This window comes from Spinacia oleracea, chromosome 1 (genome assembly GCF_020520425.1).
Source record: "Spinacia oleracea cultivar Varoflay chromosome 1, BTI_SOV_V1, whole genome shotgun sequence".
Taxonomy (NCBI): Eukaryota; Viridiplantae; Streptophyta; class Magnoliopsida; order Caryophyllales; family Amaranthaceae; genus Spinacia; species Spinacia oleracea.
The window spans coordinates 50,142,325-50,149,740 of record NC_079487.1 but is presented as its reverse complement, the minus strand read 5'-3'; the positions used below and the strand labels follow the sequence as shown (position 1 = coordinate 50,149,740).

At 35.3% G+C, this 7,416-nt stretch overlaps 2 long non-coding RNA genes across 2 annotated transcripts; both read left to right on the top strand.

Annotated features, from left to right (window-relative positions):
* Nucleotides 1-515: 515 nt before the first annotated feature.
* LOC130465875 (uncharacterized) lies at nucleotides 516-4,078 on the top strand. Its single transcript, XR_008925892.1, has 4 exons — nucleotides 516-757; nucleotides 1,976-2,072; nucleotides 2,316-2,745; nucleotides 3,724-4,078. It is a non-coding gene; the product is annotated as an uncharacterized lncRNA (long non-coding RNA).
* Nucleotides 4,079-4,267: 189 nt separating this feature from the next.
* On the top strand, nucleotides 4,268-5,280 carry LOC130465874 (uncharacterized). The gene is made up of 2 exons (XR_008925891.1): nucleotides 4,268-4,393; nucleotides 5,050-5,280. It is a non-coding gene; the product is annotated as an uncharacterized lncRNA (long non-coding RNA).
* Nucleotides 5,281-7,416: the final 2,136 nt, after the last annotated feature.

The following is a 7,416-nucleotide window of genomic DNA, read 5'->3' as shown; positions in this document are numbered from 1 at the left end:
CGTCTAGCGTTTTCTATGCGTCCACCTTTATAGAAAACTTCCGACCAAGGACCATTTACAACTTTTCACATTCAAGTTCACTTGATAGACATTTCTTAGTCACAGGACTGGTCCTGACAGTCTATCTTGAATATATCATAAATTTGAAGGGACTCATCATTTAATAAACCACAAATTAAATGGAAAATGAATTCTTTTCATTTATATGAATGGAACCAATAACGTTTTACAAAGTATTAAAATCTAAAACTTTAAAACATTAAATAAGGACATCAAAGACATTCTCCAACATGCTTGATTCCCATAGCTGCAGTGTGCGAGTTGTGCTTCACTTGCGGCAGAGGTTTAGTTAATGGATCTGAGATGTCACTACTACAATTACTCACTTGTGCCACGAATTATGCCACGGGAATCCAAAATTCGTGGAATTTTTTTTGCTTTCCACGGGAAAAATAGATTTCATTGCGTATTAAGAATGAGAACACAAATGTATGCCACGGGTGAAAATTTTCCGTGGCACAATATTTGGCAAAAAGCGGGATTCTTCATTTTGGAACCCGCGTCTCCAAAATTTCACTTACAACTGTCATGAAAAATCCCCAAATTCAAAACCCTATCTTCCTCATCTCTACTTCAACTTCCCCGTGTTCCTTCACACCCTCGGCCCCCTGTTTCATCTTTCGACTCTTCTTCTTCACCGGCGCCATCAACTCCCGTTGGTTATCAAGCGGCCATCGTCCTAAGATTAATCAAACTGGTAAATTTGTATCAATGCCTCTCATAATCTTCAAAATAAAAATATAACGTATTGATTTATTTATTTATGAATGGTAGTATATTTTGATCCCTGGATTTTTTAAGTTTTATTTTCTCCTAATTCATACTTCCTCCGTCTTTTAATACTCGCAACGTTTGTTAGTTTCACGCATGCCAATGCACAACTTTGATCATTTATATCTCAAATTCTCTTTATGCAAAAAATTATAAAAAGTTGATATTTTGAAAGTACACATTGAGACGAATCTAACAGGATCCCACATGACTATGTTTTATCTTATATAAAAAACACTAAGAATAGTCAAAGTAGATTATATGAATAGTGGCAAAAGTCCAAACGTTGCGAGTATTAAAAGACGTAGGAAGTATTAATTAATTTTTTCTATAAGATTTTTTTTGAAGAAATCGGAATAGGAAGAAATCAAGTGGAAACTTGCAAAATTGGCGTATTCCGGATAAGAAATCATATCCTTAATTTGATTTTGGTTGTATACAAATGTGTTTAATCTTTGTTAAATTATGATGCTTTAGGTTTCTTATTGTTTCGATTAAACAATTAGTTATTGTAATCTATAATGGCTTATATGGTACAATAATATTTGTACTACTATTTCGTTTGATTAGCTTGAATAATATAGGAATAACCAAGATAATTGTGGTTGTGTTATAATCAGCTTTATATTACAACTAGATTTAATTTTCTTGGGAGTAAGAATAACGTTCCAGACTTGCATTTTTAGTGTTCTGAGTTGAGAGTAGTTCAATTTTCTTTGATTATGGTTATCTTTTCTAGGTTGTTTAGCTTGATTATATAAAAAATTAATTGAGTACTTATATCATTCATTCTGGTTTTGAGAAGTCGATTTTGCTAGTTTATACGAACCAAAATTTTTAGCACAATGTATCTAAATAAGCCTTATAGACATTACTGATCTCAAATTTAGTTCTACTATAATAAGATGATATAATTTGTTGGAATTTAAAGGTTCATTTAAGCTCTGGTTCAAATCAACTATTGAATTTTTTGTTTGATGTTTCAACTTTTTTAATTTATTTAGGTTAGCTTTTAATTTGTTGAAAAATTAATTGCATATAAACCTTTCCAATTTCACAACATCAGCTACTAAATGTTGTAAATGACGACTTTTTTCCCCACTTCAGAAATTGGTGTTTGAGAATCTTTATTTTCACTCCTCAGGCTGCTAGATACGATGACCTTAATTACTTGAAAGGGTTATAATCTCCTGGAGTACCTGCTGATATCATATTTCACAAGGTTTTTCAAGGCCGAGCAGGTTTGAACGCTTTATCTAATTTTTTCTTCTTTTTCATACTCGAAATATTAATCATATATGTGATGTTTTCAAATGGGTAGTCATCCTTGTTTTTGCCAGAATTATTGAAATTCACATAATTATATTGCTTGGTTGTTCTATTGCCTATTGGCCTTTTGATCTTGGTTTACTATTACGTCAACCAAAGAAGTTGTAACATTGGGTTGCTTGAAATTAAATGTGGTTTCTGGTCATATTATGAAGGAGCTGAAGAACCTCGAGAATAAATTCGAGAAAGGTATTAGCTGAATTCTGTCCAAAAAGGTAAGGATTTACGAAAGGGATGTTATAAAATTTGGTTTGTTGGCTCTCCTACGTACTGAATGCCATCTAGCAAGAGTGCGGGATGGAAATAACCGAATCCCCTACACAAAAACAACCTGCTAGTTGTGCACATCAGTTTTAGTTGCTTCGGTCTACTATTTAAGGTACACATTCTGATTTTGTATTAGTCTTTCTATTTAATTTCAATGACTGTTTTATGACTTACTTTATGAAGGCTAGAATCACCTCCAAGGTCTTATATTCTCTGTAAGGCTTAGTTGCTTACGATGTCTTAACATATTTCAGATAGCTTGGTGGTGAGAATGGTATTTCGTCCTTTTGAAGAAAGCTCATATACAATATTTGCGAGGTATGCTTCAGGTCAAGATATTTCAAATCTTCATCTCTTTTCTTCATTTTTCTTATGGTGTCGGTCTCTATAATTTGTTTCATAGAACTTCCACTGGATCAAATAGCGAACATGCCAACATTCTAAAAAAAAAAATAGAAGTGATTGCTAATTATAAGTACAATCATCTTTCTCGGGACGTTTCCCAGATGCTACCTCTGGATTTGGGAAAATATTTACATCCTTAGTCAAAATTCTAAATTTTGACCAGTCTGAACTCTGAAATGTTGATAGGCTTAACAAGGTCTTCAGTGGGTGTAGGTGGACTGATTAGCAATTATCAAATTTTCTCAACAATTTGCCTTTTTTTTTTAACATGAGGAATAAGTTGTGCCTTTTCCCAACGAACACTCATTTATCATACGTAAATTTGCTTCACGCGCAGCTCATTTGGAAATTTATTAACAAACAATAACACCAAAGTCTTTTTCTCTGCTTTTCTTTATCAATCCCCTCTCTCTCTCTCTTTACTTTCTCCTTTTTTTAAGGGCAATTACAGTTTACAAATGACTTTCAGGGGTAAATTTAGTCACAAATGAAGATGATATTTTACAGTAAGGTCAGTATCAGGCATGAGTTGAATAGGTTGGTGGAGTAATCTGATATTGAATTAGACATTTGGAACCTCTCTGAATTTTTTTTGAGCAATTAGTAGTACTCTTAATTCATACTGTTCTTTATTACAAACTGTTGTGGTTTTTCTAGGCTAGACTTGTTATTGTTTCCTTGGTCCCTCTATCTGTCCTTCCACCCTTGTTGCGATTGGAATAAAAAAGGGTTGGGTATGAGCTCTGAGAGGATACCCTTACCTTGTTTATGTTAGCCTTTTGAACCTTTCTTCTTCTTCTCATTCACGGAAAAATGTGAAGGTTTCGTTGCATTATGACTCAAATTATCCAGCTCAAATATTTTATTACAATCCTGCCTTTTATTCTGCAGAAGATTCTAAAGATAGAAGGAAGGATCTAGGGCGCCGCCTCATCGAAGGCTTAAAGCTTGTATTGCTGATTGGTATGTCCTATTTAGTTGCTTTATTGATTTACCGTCTTTTATTTTCCACTTTATATGGAATATTTTGATTATCAATAACTCATTTAATTTGGTGCATGAATAAAACCTTGTAAGTACCTGAATATAAATGGTGCAACAGCTTCAGGTGCTATTTGAACTATGAAGTCCATATCTATCATTTTTACTCGATTACTATTGTTTTTCATATTTAGATACGTGTTTAAGAGATATGCAATAGGAGTGTTCTGTCTTGGATTTGCTTACCTGGTATCATAATGTGCAGTCAAGAAAACAACAGGGCATGTAGAGATGTCATGATTTTTTTGGTGAGATATCATGTAGAGATATCATGATACATAGCCATATAAATTTTATAGTCTTATGATTGTCTTCTATGTTCATTTTGTTTACATTTGTATTAATTGTTATTTTGTTTACATTTGTATTAATTGTTATTGCAGGTTTTATTTTGTGTCTTTTGGACCAAGTTATTCATATTCTCTATTGAGATTGTTGTATGGACAAAAGTGGAGTGATGGAGAAGCTTCAACTGCTCTCAGATACTACTGCTTGTACATTACATTTCTGACACTGAATGGTTAGTGATATATTCTATGTTTCTACAATGTAAATTTGTCTATACCCTCGCTGGAAGTTAGTATATGTTGTTGTGTGATGTTGATGTTGATGGTGCTTTTGTCCCCTTCCTCTTTTATCTCTTTTCTTTCTTTGCATGTTGATGATGCCCTGATGTGCTCTGTCAAGATAGAATAGCAGAATTCTGATCGGTGTAAGAAGTAGCCAAAAGATGTTGCACTCCCTGGGACTACACCTGAACCTCCCTTATTTGTGGACCTGATTTTTTGTCTTTGATGCAAGCCCAGATTTTTTGTTTGGAGTTTAAACACCAGAACATGAATTGTTGTCTGTGATGCAAGCCCTGTATTGTTGTTTCTAATGCAAGCCCTGATTTGTTGTGTGTCATTTAGAGTACACCTGATTTGTGCCCAGATGTAGGCAGCATTTATTTGAAATTCTTGGTGTACACTTGATTTTTAGCAGCCATTTTATTTGAAATTCTCAGTGTTTTAGAATTTTGATTCTCCCTCTACCAGTAGGCACACAACAAAATGTCCTGATTCCTCCCGAACATCTAATTAACATTATCTGCATCTCTGATTGAGAGTTATTTTAATTTTATTCGTCATTTTTGATTGGTATAACAATGTTTATGGTTTTTGCTTGTCTTTGTAGGTAAAGTGAAGTATGGATGCTAAAGGAAAATAGCCAAATGATATGGAGAAGAAAAATATTGTGGTTGTCTTTGATATTATGGATTATGGAAGTTGGCTATTGTATTTTAGATTTTAAAGATACAAAGTAACATTGACTTATTTTCTTTTTGTTAAAAGATTGGTGTTTTGTTTTATGTGTATACTTTTGTGTAAAACAATTTTGATATGAATGAAAGTTTTTGCTTGAGAATATTATTTTTAGTTTCCAATTTTGTTGATTTATGGCAACATGTACGTATTATAAATGATTAACGAATTGTTTTTGCCACGTTCAATTGTTACTAGCCACGTGTATTTAAACGTGTCTAACTGAGTTTCTAGCCACAAATGTTGTACTCTTGCCACAGTTTTTTTCGTGGCTATGGGATATTACTTCCCACAGAATATTACTCCTCGCCACGAGCTTTTACTTTTTGCCACAACTTTTTCCATGGAAAAATACTATAATTTTCCACGGGATTTCCCGTGGCCAAAAAAATTATTTTTTCCACAACCACGTTTTTCCCGTGGCAAATTTCTTGCCACGGCCACTTGTGCCACGGGATTACCAGGCTGGAATTTCCGTGGCTACATAGCATAGCCACGGTAATTTTCTACTTGTGCCACAATGATTACCGTGGCACAAGTGATGATTTGTAGTAGTGCATGTTGTCGTCAGTTCCAATCTTGCTTATCTCGATTTCTTTTCTTTCAACGAACTCTCGTAGAAGGTGAAATCTACGAAGTACATACTTGACTCTCTGGTGGTGTCTAGGCTCCTTTGCCTGTGAAATAGCTCCGTTATTGTCACAATATAGAGCTATTGGTCCTTAGCCAAATAGCTTCCTTTGCTGATTCATGCGCAGCAAAGGACTACACCAAGTTCTTCTATGAACTTCCTTAGCCAAATAGCTTCCTTTGCTGCTTCATGTGCAGCAATGTACTCCGTTTCAGTTGTAGAATCCGCAATGGTGCTTTGTTTAGCACTTTTCCAGCTTACTGCACCTCCGTTGAGGCAGAAGACAAACCCAGACTGTGATATAAAATCATCCTTGTCGGTTTGGAAACTTGCGTTCGTATAGCCTTTAACAATTAATTCATCATCTCCACTATAGACCAGGAAACCATCTTTGTGCCTTTTCAGGTACTTTAGAATATTCTTGGTAGCAGTCCAATGTGCCTCTCCTAGGTCTGACTGGTATATGCTCGTAGCGCTGAGTGCGTACGCAACATCCGGACGTGTACATATCATAGCATACATTATTGAACCAATCAATGATGCATATGGAATCTCACTCATTCGTCTAAGCTCATCCAGTGTTTTTGGGCACTGAGTCTTGCTTAGAGTCATTCCATAAGACATAGGTAGGTAGCCTTGCTTGGAGTCTTCCATATTGAACCTTTCAAGCACCTTATTGATATAAGTGCTTTGACTAAGTCCAATCATCTTTTTAGATCTATCTCTGTAAATCTTGATGTCCAGTATGTATTGTGCTTCTCCTAGATTCTTCACCGAAAAACATTTCCCAAGCCAAATCTTGACAGAGTTCAACATAGGAATGTCATTTCCGATAAGTAATATGTCGTCGACATATAATACTAGAAAAGAAATTTTGCTCCCACTGACCTTCTTGTATACACAAGATTCGTCTGCGTTCTTGACGAAGCCAAAGTCACTGACTGCTTCATCAAAACGTATATTCCAGCTCCTTGATGCTTGCTTTAATCCGTAAATGGATATCTTAAGCTTACATACCTTTTTAGCATTCCTTGTATCCTCAAAACCCTCAGGAAGTGTCATAAACACAGTTTTCTGTTAAAACACCGTTTAATAAAGCGGTTTTGACATCCATCTGCCATATTTTGTAATCGTAATATGCAGCGATTGCTAACATTATCCGAATAGACTTTAGCATTGCAACTGGTGAAAAGGTTTCATTGTAATCCACACCGTGGACTTGCCTGCAACCTTTCGCTACCAATATAGCTTTGAGAACTTCTAGTTTCCCATCCTTGTCCTTTTTCAGTTTGAAAACCCATTTGCTTGCTATGGCTTGGTAGCCATCTGGAAAATCGACCAAATCCCAAACTTGGTTTTCAGACATGGAGTCTAATTCAGATTGCGTGGCTTCTTGCCATTGCTTGGAGCTAGGGCTCGTCATAGCTTGTTTGTAAGTCGCAGGTTCATCACTTTCAAGTAATAGAACTTCATGGCTCTCGTTCGTCAAAATACCTAAGTACCTTTCCGGTTGAGACCTATATCTCTGCGATCTACGTGGGGTTACATTTCTAGATGGTCCTTGATTCTCACCAGATACTTCTAAAGATGTCTGAGTTTCAACCTGAA